Genomic DNA, 21,728 nt, shown 5'->3' on the forward strand with positions numbered 1-21,728 from the left:
AATGTGATTGATGGGGGATTCTTGGAAAAACTTAGATTAGAACCTAAAACTTTGTCATCCCCTATTGCTGTGGTTTCTGTCGATGGCTCTCCCTTGAAGAGTGTTACTCACAAGGTCTGTGAATTTCCCCTCACTATTAATGGTATTCATCAAGAGAATTTGGATTTGGTGGTATTGGATAATTTGCCTTCTCCAGTAATATTGGGGTTACCCTGGTTAAAATTGCACAATCCTGTACTGGATTGGTCTACCAATGAAATTAAGTCCTGGAGCCCTAAGTGTTATGACAAGTGTTGTAACGGGTGCATTGCTGCTGTGGATAGAGGGGAATTGCCTGTACCTATTCAGGATTTTTGGAGAGTTTTTTCTGAGGAGGAGTCGCAGGTTTTGCCTCCCCATAGAGACTATGATTGTACCATTGAATTTGTCCCTGGCGCGACTCTTCCTAAGAGTCGTTTATTTAATCTTACTATTCCTGAAAGAAAGGCTTTGGAAGAATACATACAGACAAGCTTGGCCGCCGGTCACATTAGGCCTTCCAAGTCTCCTGTAGCTGTTGGATTTTTTTTTGTAAAAAAAAAAGATGGCGGTTTTCGTCCTTGTCTGGACTTTCGTGAGATTAATAAAATTACTGTACGCAATCCTTACCTACTGCCATTGATTCCTGATTTATTTAACCAGTTAGTGGGGGCCAAGTGGTTCTCTAAAATTGATCTCCGGGGGGCATACAATTTGTTGCGCATGAAGGAGGGTGATGAATGGAAGACTGCTTTTAACACTCCTGTGGGTCATTTTGAGAATCTGGTTATGCCTTTTGGTCTCACCAATGCTCCAGCATTTTTTCAGAATCTTATTAATGATATCCTTAGACCTTTAATCGGCAAAAATGTGGTTGTGTATTTGGATGACATTTTGATTTATTCGCCGGATCTGGAGTCTCATTGGCGGAGCGTACGTGAGGTATTACAGTTATTAATGGACAATTCGCTTTTTGCTAAGCTGGAGAAATGTGAGTTCGCTTTACAGAGAATTAGTTTTTTGGGCTACATTATCTCCAGTGAAGGTTTTGAGATGGACCCGGTTAAAGTTCAAGCTGTGCAGGAATGGCCTAGGCCTATTGATTTGAAATCGATACAGAGGTTTTTGGGTTTCGCCAATTATTACAGAAAATTCATAAAAAAGTTTTCTATTATTGTCAAACCGCTGACCGATCTCACCAGGAAAGGTGCTAATGTGGTTCAGTGGACTTCTGAGGCTATTGAAGCTTTTGTGTTTCTAAAGGAGAGGTTCACCTCTGCTCCCATCCTTATGCAGCCTGATGTGACTAAGCCGTTTTTGGTTGAGGTTGATGCTTCTTCGGTGGGGGTTGGTGCGGTGTTGTCTCAGGAAAACAAGGATGGAGTACATCCCTGTGCCTTTTTTTCAAAAAAATTTTCCGAGACTGAACTTAATTACGATATTGATAATCGGGAATTGCTGGCGATTAAACTCGCATTTGAACACTGGCGTCATCTCTTGGAAGGTGCTGAATTTCCCATTCAGGTTTTCACTGATCATAAAAATCTGATCTATCTTGATGCTGCCAAGCGCTTGAATGCCCGTCAGGCTAGGTGGGCACTTTTTTTCTCGCGGTTTAATTTTTCCGTTACTTACATCCCGGGTACCAAGAATGTTAAAGCGGATGCTTTGTCTCGCAGCTTTTCTCCCATGGTCGGTGTTGAGGAGGAAGAGGAGACCATTTTACAAGAAGGTGTTGTGATTGCTGCTTTGGACTCCGTTTTGGAGGATGAGATTCTTAAAGCACAGGAGAATGCCCCATCTAACACTCCCCATGGAAGGTTGTTTGTGCCTAGGACCTTTAGGAGAGATTTGTTTGTTGAGTGTCATGAGTCTCGGTTGGCAGGTCATCCAGGAATTTCTGAGACCAAGAAACTTGTGGGTCGCAGTTTTTGGTGGCCTGGATGGCAGAAGGAAGTCATTAAGTGGGTGCGCCAATGTACTGTGTGTGCAAGATCCAAGTCTTCGCATGCTCCTGCTGCGGGGTTGCTTTGCCCTCTGGAGGTTCCTAGTGCACCTTGGACACATCTGGCTATGGACTTTATTACTGACCTTCCTCCCTCTGAAGGTTTCACGGTCATCTGGGTGGTCGTGGACCGTTTTAGCAAGATGTGTCACTTGGTTCCCTTCATCAAACTGCCTTGCGCTAAGACACTCGCTAAGGCCTTTGTCAAGGAGATTGTCAGACTACATGGTGTTCCTACTGACATTATTTTTGATAGGGGACCTCAGTTCGTGGCTCGTTTTTGGCGTGCCTTTTGTGACAGGTTGGGAGTTCATTTGTCGTTTTCATCCGGATATCATCCTGAGTCTAATGGCCAGACAGAAAGGAAGAACCAGGATGTTAAGCAGTTCTTGCGTTGTTTTGGGGCAGACAATCAAGAGGGGTGGTCTGAGTTTCTGCCACTTGCTGAATTTGCTCTTAACAACCATACATCCTCTTCTGCTGGGTGTTCGCCTTTTTTTTGTTGTTCTGGGAGACATCCGTCTTTTGGGTCATTTTCCAAATTGGTTTCGGCTGTGCCTGAGGAGGAGAGTTTTTCCGGTGATTTGGAGAGAGTTTGGACGGATGTGCGTGGTAATCTTCAGGAGGGTAACAAAAAATCTAAGAGGTACTTTGATAGGAAATGGCAAGAGATTTTGTTTGCGGTTGGTGACATGGTTTGGTTGTCCTCTAAGAATCTGTGATTGAGGATTCCTTCTAAAAAATTGGGTCCCAAGTTCGTAGGGCCCTTTAAGGTACTTCAGATAGTTAACCAATCTGCTGTTAGGCTGGAGGTTCCTACGTCCTGGAGGATTAATCCGGTGTTTCATGTTTCTCTGTTGAAAAAAGCTGATGTGTCGGATGGTGACGCCTCTGCCACTGTTCCTCCGGTGGTGGAGGACGGGGAATATGAAATTTCCCGCATCCTAAATTCTAGACGGTATAGAGGGAGTTTGCAGTATCTCGTCGCTTGGAAGGGTTTCGGACCTGAGGATAACTCATGGGTGAGAGCGGATTATGTTTCTGCCCCCAGACTTGTCCGAGCGTTTCACCGGAGGTTTCCTGGTAAGCCTGGGCCTAGGGGATCCGGAGGATCGTCTTAGAAGAGGGGGTACTGTTACAACTCTCCTGTTAGGTTTTTTTTAGTTTGCTGGTCACATGACCATTTTGCCTATTTAATCCGGCTCCACACACCTGGCTTTGCTGGACTTCATTTGTATTTACTACTGTTGAGCTAGCTTGTTGCTCTGTTGCCGTTCTCTGTTAGTTTTGCTAGGTCTTCTGACCCCTATGCCATTTTGTTGTGTGTTTGTCTTTGACTGCTACTATTTCTGCTAGGAGGTGTCCAACTTTTCCCAGTCCCTAGATCTTGTAGGGATCCCTCCCTCACATCTATAGGTCTGCGTTCAGACTAGCCGAGGACTTTAGCGGGTCTGATCGCAGGATCAGGTTCCCCGTTACATCGTAGGGATCTAGCTTAGTTCTATTGTAGGGATAGATCTCCTTTCTTTCCTTAGTCTCTGTAGCAGATCATAACAAAGCGATCCTGAGAAAGGCTGGCCGGGCGATGGATCGAGCAGCGTCTATTGGCCATACCACCTTGGATGCGCCTGATCTCGTCTGATCTCGGAAGCAAAGCAGGGCTGGGCTCGAAAAGTACTTGGATGGGATACCTCCTGGGAACACCGGGTGCTGTAGACCATTTTGATGACGTTTTGCCCTACTGCCCAGCTCAGCTAGCATGGAACGGCTCCTTGCCGGACACCGACCTTAAGTAACTTAGATGATGGAAGCCCCAAGGCCTCTGAGCCAGTTGGCAGCTAAGTACGCTACCCCGCCGCCTTCACGCAGGCCTGACACCGAGCTCCTTGCCACGGCTAGGAGTGCTTATTGACTCCGCAGCTCGCCGTGTGGAAATGATGGCGTTAAAAGCACCCGGGGCCGTGAAGGGGCCATGCTTTCAGCAGGTGCCCAGGGAAGGTTTTGGATGCCGGCCGCCTAGCGAGGGCTAGCAGAAGTAACATGTTTCTCTGCAAAGAAGCTTGTGTAACCAAGCCAGACGGCTGACAAAGAGCTAACCTCAGTGCAAGGAAGGCAAGGAAGGTGCGGAAGGAATTGGGGAGGGAGGGTGGTGATTCCTGCTAGGGCCCTGAAATCATAAAACAGGCAGGAGAGTCTGACGCATGGTGACGGAGAGGTTGTAGGGGCAGATAGGGGGTGTTGTCACGTGCGAGCACGTGTGCATGCTGGCTTGTGTGTGAGCGTGCGCTTCCTAGGTGTGGCGCGCTGCAGACAGTCAAAGGGATTGTTCCCTTTCATTAAAAGTTAATCCCCGACTGCAGACTATTAGAAAGCAACTAACCGCGCTCCACTCACCCTACCCGGGTCTACCGGTGAGTCTCGCCTCTGCTCCCGGCCTGTGGCATTGGCCGTGAAGCCGACGTTCCATCGACAGCGCTGCAGCCAATCAGTGAGCTCAGCGGCTCTGAGTGGGGCCTTCTGTCTACAAGACCTTTTAAGGAAGCCAGCAAAAAAATTGAAGAGAAGGGAAAGCACAAAAGGACCAGGTCTTGCTGAGCACTGGAAAGGGCAGCCGGTAGCAAGACTTTAAAGTAGAAAAGCAGCAATTGAGAGGCTTGTCTCTGCCTATGCCCACACCACCCTGAACAAGCCCAATGTCGTCTGATCTTGGAAGATATGCAGGGTTGGGCCTGGTTAGTACTTGGATGGGAGACTGCCTGGGAATACCAGGTGCTGTAGGCTTTTGCTTTTTCCTTCCTTCCACCAGCAGGGGGCACTCTCTTCTATGCCTTTTATCCATTCCCTTTCACAAGTGCACACATTCATTCTCTTTTCTTTTTTTCATTTGCTTTCTCTCTTGCGCTATTTCATCTCTGCAAAATACCAGCATCCTTCTGATCACCGTGGACCTCCAGCATTGTTGCTTCTTTACTTTTAATACTAGGCTCCTTTTCACCAGGACCAGCGTCTCCCGCGTGGCTGGAGGCAACCACCGGTAACCCCAAGCAGAAGACCTTTGCAGGCAACACGACCCTCCCCCTGAAGAGCAGCTCAAAGTCACTGGCAACCATCTCACCCTCTTCCTTCATTCACCCCTGGACGTCTCGCTCCGCCCCCAAGTTACGGGTCCAGCTTGCTCTTTCTGTCACTTTACCGCGATGAAGGGTTTAGCCTGCAGGAGATCCTGGGCCGAGACATTTTTGAAGACACCTGATGCGGCGGGTGAATCACTGCTAAACAAACCACAACTGTAGGGATGGCACAGCCTTTGTATGGACCCTTCGGAGCCCGCCCCGTCACGGCCAGATTGCTCGCCACCAAGCGATCCTGAGAAAGGCTGGCCAGGCGATGGATCAAGCAGCGTCTACTTGCCATACCACCTTGGATACGCCCGATCTCATCTGATCTCGGAACCAAAGCAGGGCTGGGCTCAGACAGAACTTGGATGGGAGACCTCCTGGGAACACTGGGTGCTGTAGACCATTTTGATGACGTTTTGCCCTACTGCCCAGCTCGGCTAGCATGGAACGGCGCCTTGCCGGACACCGACCTTAAGTAACTTAGATGATGGAAGCCCCAAGGTCTCTGAGCCAGTTGGCAGCTAAGTACGCTACCCCGCCGCCCTTCACGCAGGCCTGACACCGAGCTCCTTGCCACGGCTAGGAGTACTTATTGACTCCGCAGCTCGCCGTGTGGAAATGATGGCGTTAAAAGCACCCGGGGCAGTGAAGGGGCCAGGCTTTCAACAGGTGCCCAGGTAAGGTTTTGGATGCCGGCCGCCTAGCGAGGGCCAGCAGAAATAACATGTTTCTCTGCAAAGAAGCTTATGTAACCAAGCCAGACGGCTGACAAAGAGCTAACCTCAGTGCAAGGAAGGCAAGGAAGGTGCGGAAGGAATTGGGGAGGGTGGGGTGATTCCTGCTAGGGCCCTGAAATCATAAAACAGGCAGGAGAGTCTGACGCATGATGACGGAGAGGTTGTAGGGGCAGATAGGGGGTGTTGTCACGTGCGAGCACGTGTGCATGCTGGCTTGTGTGTGAGAGTGCGCTTCTTAGGTGTTGCGCGCTGCAGACAGTCAAAGGGATTGTTCCCTTTCATTAAAAGTTAATCCCCGGCTGCAGGCTATTAGAAAGCAACTAACCGCACTCTACTCACCCTACCCGGGTCTACCGGTGAGTCTCGCCCCTGCTCCCGGCCTGTGGCATTGGCCGTGAAGCTGACGTTCCGTCGACAGCGCTGCAGCCGATCAGTGAGCTCAGCGGCTCTGAGTGGGGCGTTCTGTCTTCAAGACCTTTTAAGGAAGCCAGCAAAAATATTGAAGAGAAGGGAAAGCACAAAAGGACCTGGTCTTGCTGAGCACTGGAAAGGGCAGCCGGCATCCAGACTTCAAAGTAGAAAAGCAGCAAGAGAGAGAGGCTTGTCTCCGCCTACGGCCACACCAACCTGAACATGCACAATCTTGTCTGATCTTGGAAGCTAAGCAGAGTCAGGCCTGGTTAGTACTTGGATGGGAGACCGCCTGAGAATGCCAGGTGCTGTAAGCTTTTGCTTTTTCCTTCCTTCCACCAGAAGGGGGCACTCACTTCTATGCCTTTTTTCCATTCCCTTTCACAAGTGCACACATTCATTCTCTTTTCTTTTTTTCATTTGCTTTCTCTCTTGCGCTATTTCATCTCTGCAAAATACCAGCATCCTTCTGATCACCGTGGGCCTCCAGCATTGTTGCTTCTTAACTTTTAATCTAGGCTCCTTTTCACCAGGACCAGCGTCTCCCGTGTGGCTGGAGGCAAGAACCAGTAACCCCAAGCAGCAGACCTTTGCAGGCAACACGACCCTCCCCCCTGAAGAGCAGCTCAAAGTCACTGGCAACCATCTCACCCTCTTCCTTCATTCACCCCTGGACGTCTCGCTCCGCCCCCAAGTTACGGGTCCAGCTTGCTCTTTCTGTCACATTACCGCGATGAAGGGTTTAGCCTGCAGGAGACCCTGCGCCGAGCCATTTTTGAAGACACCTGATGTGGCGGGTGAATCACTGCTAAACAAACCACACCTGTAGGGACGGCACAGCCTTTGCATGGACCCTTCGGAGCCCGCCCCTTCACGGCCAGATTGCTCGCCACCAAGCGATCCTGAGAAAGGCTGGCCGGGCGATGGATCGAGCAGCGTCTACTGGCCATACCACCTTGGATGCGCCTGATCTTGTCTGATCTCGGAAGCAAAGCAGGGCTGGGCTCGGACAGTACTTGGATGTGATACCTCCTGGGAACACCGGGTTCTGTAGACCATTTTGATGACGTTTTGCCCTACTGCCCAGCTCGGCTAGCATGGAACGGCGCCTTGCCGGACACCGACCTTAAGTAACTTAGATGATGGAAGCCCCAAGGCCTCTGAGCCAGTTGGCAGCTAAGTACGCTACCCCGCCGCCCTTCACGCAGGCCTGACACCGAGCTCCTTGCCATGGCTAGGAGTGCTTATTGACTCCACAGCTCGCCGTGTGGAAATGATGGCGTTAAAAGCACCCGGGGCCGTGAAGGGGCCAGGCTTTCAGCAGGTGCCCAGGTAAGGTTTTGGATGCCGGCCGCCTAGCGAGGGCCAGCAGAAGTAACATGTTTCTCTGCAAAGAAGCTTGTGTAACCAAGCCAGACGGCTGACAAAGAGCTAACCTCAGTGCAAGGAAGGCAAGGAAGGTGCGGAAGGAATTGGGGAGGGGGGGGGTGATTCCTGCTAGGGCCCTGAAATCATAAAACAGGCAGGAGAGTCTGACGCATGGTGACGGAGAGGTTGTAGGGGCAGATAGGGGGTGTTGTCACGTGCGAGCACGTGTGCATGCTGGCTTGTGTGTGAGAGTGCGCTTCTTAGGTGTTGCGCGCTGCAGACAGTCAAAGGGATTGTTCCCTTTCATTAAAAGTTAATCCCCGGCTGCAGGCTATTAAAAAGCAAATAACCGCGCTCTACTCACCCTACCCGGGTCTACCGGTGAGTCTCGCCTCTGCTCCCGGCCTGTGGCATTGGCCGTGAAGCTGACGTTCCGTCGACAGCGCTGCAGCCGATCAGTGAGCTCAGCGGCTCTGAGTGGGGCGTTCTGTCTACAAGACCTTTTAAGGAAGCCAGCAAAAAAATTGAAGAGAAGGGAAAGCACAAAAGGACCTGGTCTTGCTGAACACTGGAAAGGGCATCCGGCAACCAGACTTCAAAGTAGAAAAGCAGCAAGTGATAGGCTTGTCTCTGCCTACGGCCACACCACCCTAAACACGCCCGATCTTGTCTGATCTTGGAAGATAAGCAGGGTTGGGCCTGGCTAGTACTTGGATGGGAGACTGCCTGGAAATACCAGGTGTTGTAGGCTTTTGCTTTTTCCTTCCTTCCACCAGCAGGGGACACTCTCTTCTATGCCTTTTTTCCATTCCCTTTCACAAGTGCACACATTCATTCTCTTTTCTTTTTTTCATTTGCTTTCTCTCTTGCGCTATTTCATCTCTGCAAAATACCAGCATCCTTCTGATCACCGTGGGCCTCCAGCATTGTTGCTTATTTACTTTTAATACTAGGCTCCTTTTCAGCAGGACCAGCGTCTCCCGGGTGGCTGGAGGCAACCATCGGTAACCCCAAGCAGAAGACCTTTGCAGGCAACATGACCCTCCCCCCTGAAGAGCAGCTCAAAGTCACTGGCAACCATTTCACCCTCTTCCTTCATTCACCCCTGGACGTTTCGCTCCGCCCCCAAGTTACAGGTCCAGCTTGCTCTTTCTGTCACATTACCGCAATGAAGGGTTTAGCCTGCAGGAGACCCTGCGCCGAGCCATTTTTGAAGACACCTGATGCGGCGGGTGAATCACTGCTAAACAAACCACACATGTAGGGATGGCACAGCCTTTGCATGGACTCTTCGGAGCCCGCCCCGTCACGGCCAGATTGCTCGCCACCAAGTGATCCTGAGAAAGGCTGGCCGGGCGATGGATCGAGCAGCTTCTACTGGCCATACCACCTTGGATATGCCCCATCTCATCTGATAATATCACAGCGTACCATAGCAATCAGTAATATCCATCTAATTATTATCAAAATATTAAAATAAATTATGTTTGGAATAATAAACAATAATAGATAATAATTCATTATCAATCAAGTTCTCCATATGATAGAACATTTTTATGTCATAGGTGTAATTACCTTTTCCAACCCATAGGTGTCAGTGTATTTTGAAAAAACAAGTTTTTATATCTTTATTAAACCAGTAATATCAAAGAATGTATACTCCTGATCCAAAATGAATAAATATATGAATGTATGAATGAATGAATGAATGAATAAATGAATGAATGAATTGTTGTGTTTACTCAGAAAATGTAAACATTTTTTTCCTTAGCAATATATATTTAATGAAGCAATACTCTTGTATTAGACATTACTTTATTAAATATTAATGTGTTTTCTCAATTGAGATATTGAACTGAAATAAAATCACATGAGAATTAAAAAATGAAAAAATAGAAAAATAAGAAGTATAAAGTAAGAATAAAATTTTAAAAATGAAAAATAAAATTAAGAGTAAAAATAAGAATAAAAATAAAAATAAGGCCTTTAAATTTTAATGACAAATGCAGAGTAATTATATTCTCCATAAAAAATACCCTTATATCTCCATTATCTGGATGATTTCATATTTGTCATAACCTTGTACCACCAAAAAATATTAAATTATGCAACTTTGCATGTAATACCCTTCTTAATTATACCATAGTACCTTATTATTATTTCTTCTTTATTAAAATGTGTGGAAAATAAGTATTGATCAAAAGTGATTATGTAATCAGGATCAAAAACACATTTTCCCCCTTAATACCAAAAATATTATTTTATAAAATTCATGTATATATCAGAACCAAATTAAAAATAATTATTCTTCTAGAAATATTGTGCATAAATTTCATATCGATGAGTAGCATAGATTTGACTAAAGAGAGGTGTGTACCTATTTAGGTAACCATTAAAAATAATATTATAGTTATTCAAGAATATTATCATGTGGAAAATTATTCTAAATATAAATTTGCTTTGTAAACCATTTTGATGTGTGGTTGCCCTTATCCACTATTAGTTAAATCAAGAAATAATAATTATTAAAGAAATATATAAATATATATATGTAGATACAGTGCCTACAAGTAGTATTCAACCCACTGCAGATTTAGCTGGTTTGATAAGATGCAAATAAGTTAGAGCCTTCAAACTGCAAACGAGAGTAGGTTTTATGAAAAGAAGCATAAATCTTACAAACCAAAAAGTTATGTTGCTCAGTTGAATTTTATTAAATTTTAAACATAAAAGTGTGGGTCAATTATTATTCAACCCCTATGTTTAATTTTTTGTGGAATAACCCTTGTTTGCAATTACAGCTAATAATCGTCTTTTATAAGACCTGATCAGGCCGGCACAGGTCTGTGGAGTTATCTTGGCCCACTCCTCCATGCAGATCTTCTCCAAGTTATCTAGGTTCTTTGGGTGTCTCATGTGGACTTTATTCTTGAGCTCCTTCCACAAGTTTTCAATTGGGTTAAGGTCAGGAGACTGACTAGGCCACTCCAACACCTTGACTTTTTCCCTCTTGAACCAGGCCTTGGTTTTCTTGGCTGTGTGCTTTGGGTCGTTGTCTTGTTGGAAGATGAAATTACGACCCATCTTAAGATCCTTGATGGAGGAGCGGAGGTTCTTGGCCAAAATCTCCAGGTAGGCCGTGCTATCCATCTTCCCATGGATGCGGACCAGATGGCCAGGCCCCTTGGCAGAGAAACAGCCCCACAGCATGATGCTGCCACCACCATGCTTGACTGTAGGGATGGTATTCTTGGGGTCGTATGCAGTGCCATCCAGTCTCCAAACGTCACGTGTGTGGTTGGCACCAAAGATCTCGATCTTGATCTCATCAGAACATAGAACCTTGAACCAGTCTGTCTCAGAGTCCTCCAAGTGATCATGAGCAAACTGTAGACGAGACTTGACATGACGCTTTGAAAGTAAAGGTACCTTACGGGCTCGTCTGGAACGGAGACCATTGCGGTGGAGTACGTTACTTATGGTATTGACTGAAACCAATGTCCCCACTGCCATGAGATCTTCCCGGAGCTCCTTCCTTGTTGTCCTTGGGTTAGCCTTGACTCTTCGGACAAGCCTGGCCTCGGCACGGGAGGACACTTTCAAAGGCTGTCCAGGCCGTGGAAGGCTAACAGTAGTTCCATAAGCCTTCCACTTACGGATGATGCTCCCAACAGTGGAGACAGGTAGGCCCAACTCCTTGGAAAGGGTTTTGTACCCCTTGCCAGCCTTGTGACCCTCCACGATCTTGTCTCTGATGGCCTTGGAATGCTCTTTTGTCTTTCCCATGTTGACCATGTCTGAGGGCTGTTCACAAGTTTGGGGAGGGTCTTAAATAGTCAGAAAAGGCTGGCAAAAGAGATCTTTAATCCACACATGTGAAGCTCATTATTCTTGGTGCCTGAACTACTTCTTAATACTTTAGGGGGACCAAACAGAATTCTTGTGGTTTGAGGGGTTGAATAATAAATGACACTCTGAATTAACTTTTAACGTTTTAAAAAAACGAAAAAAAAGTTGCTGCAGTGCATTTCCCACTTCCAGGCTGATCTACAGTACAAATGTCACAATGCCAAGTTAATTCCGCATGTGTCAACCACCTAAATCTGCAGGGGGTTGAATACTACTTGTAGGCACTGTAATACCTAATTATGTATTATAATTTCCTCAGAATTAAATATATTTTTGTACCTTCACATAAAGAAACATTTTTTTTTTCAAACATACAAACATACGAGGCCTTTGTCACATCAATCACACTTAGCAGCTGCTGATTTACTCATCTGTCACCTTCACTCTGACATTCACAGATCTGTTCAACTCAAACATTCCACATATGAAGTTTTAGATATATATATATTTAACCCAAAATTGTTGTATCCCAATTTATTAATGCGCATTGCCATATCAATTGAATATCTTTATATTTCTTTGAATATTCCCCAAGTACATATTATATAATATGAGAGTAAGTCACTGGAATTTCAGACACTTGAAAAAACTCTTGTCTTAGATTCTTTTTTCACTGGCTGTCCGGTCTTAAGTTACATCAGTTGAAAATATAATGAATGGGATCCTATACTATTAGCTCAAAGTTCAAAGGCCGCAGCTGTCACACGTCATGCTGTAAAGCTACTTTAATTTGCACGAACACTTCATGCACAGAAAATATTAGCAACACAAAAGAATTAATAAGTATTACATATATATTATAGTTCAACTAGATATATTGTTATTATTTTAAAATGTTATACACATAAAATCATGCAATTTTTTCACTTCCTGTGTGAATAAAGAAATAAATCCATTTTAGAGTTCTTTGATCAAATCCTGCTTTGGAATGAAAACTCTAAGGAAATATAAGAAAATAAAATTAAATATCAAATTCATACAGAAACAGAATTATTTAAATATCTTATACATATATTGGTTGGTTCTAATGTAATTCAAAATATTGCTACTTAAATTTATATATATGAAGTTCTAATTTATTAATTAATATATATATATATATTTTATAAATGTATATATAAATACAATTATGCGCAATCTCTACTTAGACAAGTGTATATATATATATATATATATATATATATATGAACTATTAGAAACTATGTAACTACAATTTACTGTATAAGATTATAAATAAATATTGAGACATTGTATTACATTTTGATACAACATTATAATTACAGTTTTTCCTTAGCCACTCCCTAAACCAAATCTTCTGTCTCTCTCAAATATCTCCAGGAACGCCCTATTTAGGAAAGACATTTTTCTATCCTTCAAAACCTCAGAGAACTGCCTGTTCTTCTGTCCACATTCCATGACGTCACTGTGAGTTGGTCGTCTCACCTGTCTCTGTCCATCAGTTTCAGCCATTTTCCTTTTTAGACAATCAAAGTTCTGACTGAGAATTAACTCATTCTGTGGAGAGATGGATCTTTGCACTGGCTGATATGGATTATAACATATATGAAATCTTCTGCGTATTTGATAGAGTTCACTATGGGGATGACTCAGTCTAGGAGAGTTTGATATTGGCTTTTGGTAAGATTTTACCTTTCCTGGTTTTATAAATTTAGCTTGATTTATTTTCTTTTCATGATTCTCATGTTTTCTTACACAATCCAGCATCTGCGCACATTCAAATAATGAATTTTTTTGTGATGCCATAACTTGGGAAACTGAATTTAGGAATTTGAATTTTTGTACAAAAGTTGTTATCATATGTTGTACTTTTCCATTTTGATGAGAGCTTTGTACAACCGTTCAAATATGGACATGAATGTATATGTACATTCCTTCCTACCAATCCTTAGTTTCTGCAGATCTTCTATGTTGGGAAAATCCTTTGTGACACAATAAATCAAATATCTTAATCTGTCCGAATCATTTTCCCATCCATTAGGAGAGTCATTTTCACAGGGCATTAAATGTAAACGTCTGGACAATGTCACAGGAATCCATATTTTAAATAATTGATTCCTCTCCTCATTGGATAAATCAAACTTATCAGAGAATTCATCAAATATCTCTGAATTTCTACAGGCATGGATTTTGACATCATATTTTGGCATGATTTTGTATAATTTCAGCAAATTTTTCCTCATTTTAATTTGGAGTTGAGCCTGGGTAATTCCAGAATTCTCTGATATTTTTAGTGGCTCTTGTACGTCCGTTCCTCCTACGTCACTCACGTCTCCTCCCACATCACCTAGTATGTCGGTTTCTCGTATGTCAGTCATGTCTCCTCCCATGTCAGGTTTCTGTATGTCCGTCTCTTGGTCAGACCCAAGGTCACCTTCAGTTACAGACACGTGTCTTACTTCTTGTTCATTTTCCACATTACAGTCAGAATCAGTATCACCGTCTGACACTTCTACACTATTTTCCTGCTTAGAAATCTCTAACACAAGACTATGAAAAAAATCTACCAAATGTAGAATATTTCTCAATTTCTGTTTGTCTCTATTTAACAATTTAGAAGTTAACTGTAAATTCTGCAGTTCACATTCTTTGTATAAACTGAGCCACAAAACTTCTATGTCATCTCGTACATTAACTTTGAAATTAATATTACTTTGTTTAGCAAAAGAAGAAATTATATCCATATTTTGCTTACCTTAAGATTCCTTGGCTTCTCTTTATCAGCACGTCCTGTCTTCAGTTAGTCTGATTCTTTTCTGTGTGATTCTGTTCCTTGTTAGTACCTCTGCTTCCTGTCTTTCCTCAGTCTGTAGGTCCTTTCTGCTTCTCGTGACAAACTAGTGAATTTACTGACACGTGAACAACAGCTGTTCAGCTCGTCAGGACTCCCCCTTGTTCACGGAAGAAATTCACTTACTTAATTTAAAAAACAAAAAAACAGGACTGGCTGGCTCACCATTGTAAAATAATACTCTTCCTGTATTATTTTTTTCTACTGAGGACTTCTCAAAGTATCAATATCACGATATTCTTATAAAAAAATGTATCTATTTATTCTTGGATTGTCCATTAAAAAGAATCAGATTGCAGCAGGTCATACAATAATTAGTTATAAAGTAATTGTCCAATTGTCCATAATTACCTTAATTGTTGAGATTCACCCATCTTACCTTGGATCCTGGCTGGTAAATCATGTCTTTGTCCAGCATGTGTCCAGGCCTACATGTCATCTGCTTCTCAGCATGAAGATTCTGTGTCTTGTGGGGTGGGCAGATCAAGAGAGCCCCCCCTTTCTGTACCATGGGCTTTTATAGCCAGTCGTATGGACACCTGTTCTACATATGGTAGTGAACCAAAAATACACACACAAATAGCGCATGTCAACTAGACACGATGGCTGAGGCATAGAACTCAGAAAAATGATTATCGATTAACATTCCAAATGAATTTCCATAACTAACCATTTAACAGAGACCGCCTGGGAATGCCAGGTGCTGAAGGCTTTTGCTTTTTCCTTCCTTCCACCAGCAGAGGGCACTCTCTTCTATGCCTTTTTTCCATTCCCTTTCACAAGTGCACACATTCATTCTCTTTTCTTTTTTTCATTTGCTTTCTCTCTTGCGCTATTTCATCTCTGCAAAATACCAGCATCCTTCTGATCACCGTGGGCCTCCAGCATTGTTGCTTCTTTACTTTTAATACTAGGCTCCTTTTCACCAGGACCAGCGTCTCCCGCGTGGCTGGAGGCAACCAACGGTAACCCCAAGCAGAAGACCTTTGCAGGCAACACGACCCTCCCCCCTGAAGAGCAGCTCAAAGTCACTGGCAACCATCTCACCCTCTTCCTTCATTCACCCCGGAGACGTCTCGCTCCGCCCCCACGTTACGGGTCCAGCTTGCTCTTTCTGTCACATTACCGCGATGAAGGATTTAGCCTGCAAGAAACCCTGCGCCGAGACATTTTTGAAGACACCTGATGCGGCGGGTGAATCACTGCTAAACAAACCACACCTGTAGGGACGGCACAGCCTTTGCATGGACCCTTCGGAGCCCGCCCCGTCACGGCCAGATTGCTCGCCACCAAGCGATCCTGAGAAAGGCTGGCCGGGCGATGGATCAAGCAGCGTCTACTGGCCATACCACCTTGGATACCCCCGATCTTGTCTGATCTTGGAAGCAAAGCACGGTTGGGCTCGGACAGTACTTTGATGGGAGACCTCCTTTGAACACAAGGTGCTGTAGACTATTTTGATGACGTTTTGCCCTACTGCCCAGCTCGGCTAGCATGGAACGGCGCCTTGCCGGACACCGACCTTAAGTAACTTAGATGATGGAAGCCCCAAGGCCTCTGAGCCAGTTGGCAGCTAAGTACGCTACCCCGCCGTCTTCACGCAGGCCTGACACCGAGCTCCTTGCCATGGCTAGGAGTGCTTATTGACTCCGCAGCTCGCCGTGTGGAAATGATGGCGTTAAAAGCACCCGGGGCCGTGAAGGGGCCAAGCTTTCAGTAGGTGCCCAGGGAAGGTTTTGGATGCCGGCCGACTAGCGAGGGCCAGCAGAAGTAACATGTTTCTCTGCAAAGAAGCTTGTGTAACCAAGCCAGACGGCTGACAAAGAGCTAACCTCAGTGCAAGGAAGGCAAGGAAGGTGCGGAAGGAATTGGGGAGGGGGGGGTGATTCCTGCTAGGGCCCTGAAATCATAAAACAGGCAGGAGAGTCTGACGCATGGTGACGGAGAGGTTGTAGGGGCAGATAGGGGGTGTTGTCACGTGCGAGCACGTGTGCATGCTGGCTTGTGTGTGAGAGTGCGCTTCCTAGGTGTGGCGTGCTGCAGACAGTCAAAGGGATTGTTCCCTTTCATTAAAAGTTAATCCCCGGCTGCAGGCTATTAGAAAGAAACTTACCGCGCTCTACTCACCCTACCCGGGTCTACCGATGAGTCTCGCCTCTGCTCCCGGCCTGTGGCATTGGCCGTGAAGCTGACGTTCTGTCGACAGCGCTGCAGCCGATCAGTGAGCTCAGCGGCTCTAAGTGGGGCGTTGTGTCTACAAGACCTTTTAAGGAAGCCAGCAAAATTTGAAGAGAAGGGAAAGAACAAAAGTACCTGGTCTTGCTGAGCACTGGAAAGGGCAGCCGGCAGCCAGATGTCAAAGTAGAAAAGCAGCAAGTGAGAGGCTTGTCTACGCCTACGGCCACTCCACCCTGGACACGCCCGATCTTGTCTGATCTTGGAAGCTAAGCAGGGTTGGGCCTGGTTAGTATTTGGATGGGAGACCGCCTGGGAATACCAGTTGCTGTAGGCTTTTGCTTTTTCCTTCCTTCCACCAGCAGGGGGCACTATCTTCTATGCCTTTTTTCCATTCCCTTTCACAAGTGCACACATTCATTCTCTTTTCTTTTTTTCATTTGCTTTCTCTCTTGCGCTATTTCATCTCTGCAAAATACCAGCATCCTTCTGATCACCGTGGGCCTCCAGCATTGTTGCTTCTTTACGTTTAATACTAGGCGCCTTTTCACCAGGACCAGCTTCTCCCGTGTGGCTGGAGGCAACCACAGGTAACCCCAAGCAGAAGACCTTTGCAGGCAACACGACCCTCAACCCTGAAGAGCAGCTCAATGTCACTGCAACCATCTCACCCTCTTCCTTCATTCACCCCTGGACGTCTCGCTCCGCCCCCAAGTTACGGGTCCAGCTTGCTCTTTCTGTCACATTACCGCGATGAAGGGTTTAGCCTGCAGGAGACCCTGCGCCGAGAAATTTTTGAAGACACCTGATGCGGCGGGTGAATCACTGCTAAACAAATCACACCTGTAGGGACGGCACAGACTTTGCATGGACCCTTCGGAGCCCGCCCCGTCACGGCCAGATTGCTCGCCACCAAGCGATCCTGAGAAAGGCTGGCCGGGCGATGGATTGAGCAGCGTCTACTGGCCATACCACCTTGGATACGCCCAATCTCATCTGATCTCGGAAGCAAAGCAGGGCTGGGCTCAGACAGTACTTGGATGGGAGACCTCCTGGGAACACTGGGTGCTGTAGACCATTTTGATGACGTTTTGCCCTACTGCCCAGCTCGGCTAGCATGGAACGGTGCCTTGCCAGACACCGACCTTAAGTAACTTAGATGATGGAAGCCCCAAGGCCTCTGAGCCAGTTGGCAGCTATGTACGCTACCCTGCCGCATTCACGCAGGACTGACACCGAGCTCCTTGCCACGGCTAGGAGTGCTTATTGACTCCGCAGCTCGCCATGTGGAAATGATGGCGTTAAAAGCACCCGGGGCCGTGAAGGGGCCAGGCTTTCAGCAGGTGCCCAGGGAAGGTTTTGGATGCCGGCCGCCTAGCGAGGGCCAGCAGAAGTAACATGTTTCTCTGCAAAGAAGGTTGTGCAACCAAGCCATACGGCAGACAAAGAGCTAACCTCAGTGCAAAGAAGGCAAGGAAGGTGCGGAAGGAATTGGGGAGGGGGGGGTGATTCCTGCTAGGGCCCTGAAATCATAAAACAGGCAGGAGAGTCTGACGCATGGTGACGGAGAGGTTGTAGGGGCAGATAGGGGGTGTTGTCACGTGCGAGCACATGTGCATGCTGGCTTGTGTGTGAGAGTGCGCTTCCTAGGTGTGGCGCGCTGCAGACAGTCAAAGGGATTGTTCCCTTTCATTAAAAGTTAATCCCCGGCTGCAGGCTATTAGAAAATAACTAACCGCGCTATTCTCACCCTACCCGGGTCTACCGGTGAGTCTCGCCTCTGCTCCCGGCCTGTGGCATTGGCCGTGAAGCCGACGTTCAGTCGACAGCGCTGCAGCCGATCAGTGAGCTCAGCGGCTCTGAGTGGGGCGTTGTGTCTACAAGACCTTTTAAGGAAGCCAGCAAAAAAATTGAAGAGAAGGGAAAGCACAAAAGGACCTGGTCTTGCTGAGCACTGGAAAGGGCAGCCGGCAGCCAGACTTCAAAGTAGAAAAGCAGCAAGAGAGAGGCTTGTCTCTGCCTACGGTCACACCACCTTGAACACGCCCAATCTTGTCTGATCTTGGAAGCTAAGCAGCGTCAGGCCTGGTTAGTACTTGGATAGGAGACCACCTGGGAATACCAGGTGCTGGAGGCTTTTGCTTTTTCCTTCCTTCCACCAGCAGGGGGCACTCTCTTCTATGCCTTTTTTCCATTCCCTTTCACAAGTGCACACATTCATTCTCTTTTCTTTTTTTCATTTGCTTTCTCTCTTGCGCTATTTCATCTCTGCAAAATACCAGCATCCTTCTGTTCACCGTGGGCCTCCAGCATTGTTGCTTCTTTACTTTTAATACTAGGCTCCTTTTCACCAGGACCAGCGTCTCCCGCGTGGCTGGATTCAACCACCGGTAACCCCAAGCAGAAGACCTTTGCAGGCAACACGACCCTCTCCCCTGAAGAGCAGCTCAATGTCACTGCAACCATCTCACCCTCTTCCTTCATTCACCCCTGGACGTCTCGCTCCGCCCCCAAGTTACGGGTCCAGCTTGCTCTTTCTGTCACATTACCGTGATGAAGGGTTTAGCCTGCAGGAGACCCTGCGCCGAGACATTTTTGAAGACACCTGATACGGCGGGTGAATCACTGCTAAACAAACCACACCTGTAGGGACGGCACAGACTTTGCATGGACCCTTCGGAGCCCGCCCCGTCACGGCCAGATTGCTCGCCACCAAGCGATCCTGAGAAAGGCTGGCCGGGCGATGTATCGAGCAGCGTCTACTGGCCATACCACCTTGGATATGCCTGATGTCGTCTGATCTCGGAAGCAAAGCAGGGCTGGGCTCAGACAGTACTTGGATGGGAGACCTCCTGGGAACACCGGGTGCTGTAGACCATTTTGATAACATTTTGCCCTACTGCCCAGCTTGGCTAGCATGGAACGGCGCCTTGCCGGACACCGACCTTAAGTAACTTAGATGATGGAAGCCTCAAAGCCTCTGAGCCAGTTGGCAGCTAAGTACGCTACCCCGCCGTCTTCACGCAGGCCTGACACCGAGCTCCTTGTCACGGCTAGGAGTGCTTATTGACTCCGCAGCTCGCCGTGTGTAAATGATGGCGTTAAAAGCACCCGGGGCCGTGAAGGGGCCAGGCTTTCAGCAGGTGCCCAGGGAAGGTTTTGGATGCCGGCCACCTAGCGAGGGCCAGCAGAAGTAACATGTATCTCTGCAAAGAAGCTTGTGTAACCCAGCCAGATGGCTGCCAAAGAGCTAACCTCAGTGCAAGGAAGGCAAGGAAGGTGCGGAAGGAATTGGGGAGGGGGGGTGGGTGATTCCTGATAGGGCCCTGAAATCATAAAACAGGCAGGAGAGTTTGACGCATGGTGACGGAGAGGTTGTAGGGGCAGATAGTGGGTGTTGTCACGTGCGAGCACGTGTGCATGCTGGCTTGTGTGTGAGAGTGCGCTTCCTAGGTGTGGCGCGCTTCAGACAGTCAAAGGGATTGTTCCCTTTCATTAAAAGTTAATCCCCGGCTGCAGGCTATTAGAAAGCAACTAACCGCGCTCTAATCACCCTACCCGGGTCTACCGGTGAGTCCCGCCTCTGCTCCCAGCCTGTGGCATTGGTCGTGAAGCTGACGTTCCGTCGACAGCGCTGCAGCCGATCAGTGAGCTCAGCGGCTCTGAGTGGGGCGTTGTGTCTACAAGACCTTTTAAGGAAGCCAGCCAAAAAATTGAAGAGAAGGGAAAGCACAAAAGGACCTGGTCTTGCTGAGCACTGGAAAGGGCAGCCGGCAGCCAGACGTCAAAGTAGAAAAGCAGCAAGTGAGAGGCTTGTCTCTGTCTACGTCCACATGACCCTGAACACGCTCGATCTCATCTGATCGCAAAAGCTAAGCAGGGTTGGGCCTGGTTAGTACTTGGATGGGAGACTGTAGAAGAATACTCTTTCTGTATTATTTTTTTCTACTGAGGACTTCTCAAAGTATCAATATCAAGATATTCTTATAAAAAATGTATCTATTTATTCTTGGATTGTCCATTAAAAAGAATCAGATTGCAGCAGGTACATACAATAATTAGTTATAAAGTAATTGTCCATTTGTCCATAATTAGCTTGTTGAGATTCACCCATCTTTCCTTGGATCCTGGCTGGTAAATCATGTCTTTGTCCAGCATGTGTCCAGGCCTACATGTCATCTGCTTCTCAGCATGAAGATTCTGTGTCTTGTGGGGTGGGCAGAGCAAGAGAGCCCCCCCTTTCTGTACCATGGGCTTTTATAGCCAGTCGTATGGCACACCTGTTCTACATATGGTAGTGAACCAAAAATACACACACAAATAGCGCATGTCAACTAGACACGATGGCTGAGGCATAGAACTCAGAAAAATGATTATCGATTAACATTCCAAATGAATTTCCATAATTAACCATTTAACATTTCCCCCTTTTTTGAGAATAAAAGGACTTTAACTGAAAAATCTCAAAAGAAGATACATTCATCAATCATTTTTTCTTTCCTTCTTCCTTGGCAATATCATTAAATTTCCATAATAATAATAGTAATAGTAATAATAGTATCAATATCGGATTATTGTTATATAATGATGTGAATTCATGTTATGGTAAGCCGTGACTAATATTCATTTAATATGTATAATTATACTTCCCTATATCTAAATTGAAGCAATCGCGGGTTCAATCGTCATCATCTGATGTCATCGGGTCGTCGTCTCGTCTTCTTCTTGGCTCTTTTATAACACAGTCTTTAGGTGAAAACTCCTTTGAAATAAATTACAGCATGTAGATATTGTACAGTCCATAATTGTGTTCATTATTGTTCAGTCCATAAACTGTACTCTTTATTAGAAAGATCATGTGTGTCAGTTGATAAGAAAACAAAGTCCATGGATCAAATGTAGCTTTAATATCTGTGCAGTGTCACCTGGACTTACGTTGGATCGTCTTTGGAATCTTCCGTGTGTCCGCACTGGTCTCGTGTCACTTTTGGAACAGATGTGACGTCTTTGGTCAGTAAAGCAAGGGTTAACTTGACACTTTCCTGCTTTATATAGCACCATAACCAGTACTCAGTCCTTTATATACAGGACACATATGCCAGGTATTACCTGTTCACCAGCTTTCATTGAAGCGTTGCAGGTGATAAGAAACCACTGGAACGTGATGAAACTTAAAC

The 21,728-nt window shown here is 46.1% G+C and overlaps 11 pseudogenes; all 11 read left to right on the forward strand.

Moving 5' to 3' along the window:
* The first annotated feature begins 3,622 nt into the window (after window positions 1-3,622).
* On the forward strand, window positions 3,623-3,742 carry LOC141267585 (5S ribosomal RNA; annotated as a pseudogene).
* Window positions 3,743-4,685: 943 nt separating this feature from the next.
* On the forward strand, window positions 4,686-4,804 carry LOC141269250 (5S ribosomal RNA; annotated as a pseudogene).
* Window positions 4,805-5,424: 620 nt separating this feature from the next.
* On the forward strand, window positions 5,425-5,544 carry LOC141269288 (5S ribosomal RNA; annotated as a pseudogene).
* Window positions 5,545-6,488: 944 nt separating this feature from the next.
* Window positions 6,489-6,607, forward strand: LOC141269673 (5S ribosomal RNA; annotated as a pseudogene).
* A 620-nt stretch (window positions 6,608-7,227) lies between these two features.
* Window positions 7,228-7,347, forward strand: LOC141269743 (5S ribosomal RNA; annotated as a pseudogene).
* A 943-nt stretch (window positions 7,348-8,290) lies between these two features.
* LOC141267925 (5S ribosomal RNA) lies at window positions 8,291-8,409 on the forward strand (annotated as a pseudogene).
* A 7,301-nt stretch (window positions 8,410-15,710) lies between these two features.
* Window positions 15,711-15,830, forward strand: LOC141269983 (5S ribosomal RNA; annotated as a pseudogene).
* A 939-nt stretch (window positions 15,831-16,769) lies between these two features.
* Window positions 16,770-16,888, forward strand: LOC141267433 (5S ribosomal RNA; annotated as a pseudogene).
* Window positions 16,889-17,508: 620 nt separating this feature from the next.
* On the forward strand, window positions 17,509-17,628 carry LOC141267462 (5S ribosomal RNA; annotated as a pseudogene).
* Window positions 17,629-18,569: 941 nt separating this feature from the next.
* LOC141268923 (5S ribosomal RNA) lies at window positions 18,570-18,688 on the forward strand (annotated as a pseudogene).
* A 620-nt stretch (window positions 18,689-19,308) lies between these two features.
* LOC141269392 (5S ribosomal RNA) lies at window positions 19,309-19,428 on the forward strand (annotated as a pseudogene).
* Window positions 19,429-21,728: the final 2,300 nt, after the last annotated feature.

The sequence above is a fragment of the Phyllobates terribilis genome, unplaced genomic scaffold (genome assembly GCF_046119375.1).
Source record: "Phyllobates terribilis strain yellow unplaced genomic scaffold, ASM4611937v1 Scaffold_4__5_contigs__length_816908805, whole genome shotgun sequence".
NCBI classification, from domain to species: domain Eukaryota; kingdom Metazoa; phylum Chordata; class Amphibia; order Anura; family Dendrobatidae; genus Phyllobates; species Phyllobates terribilis.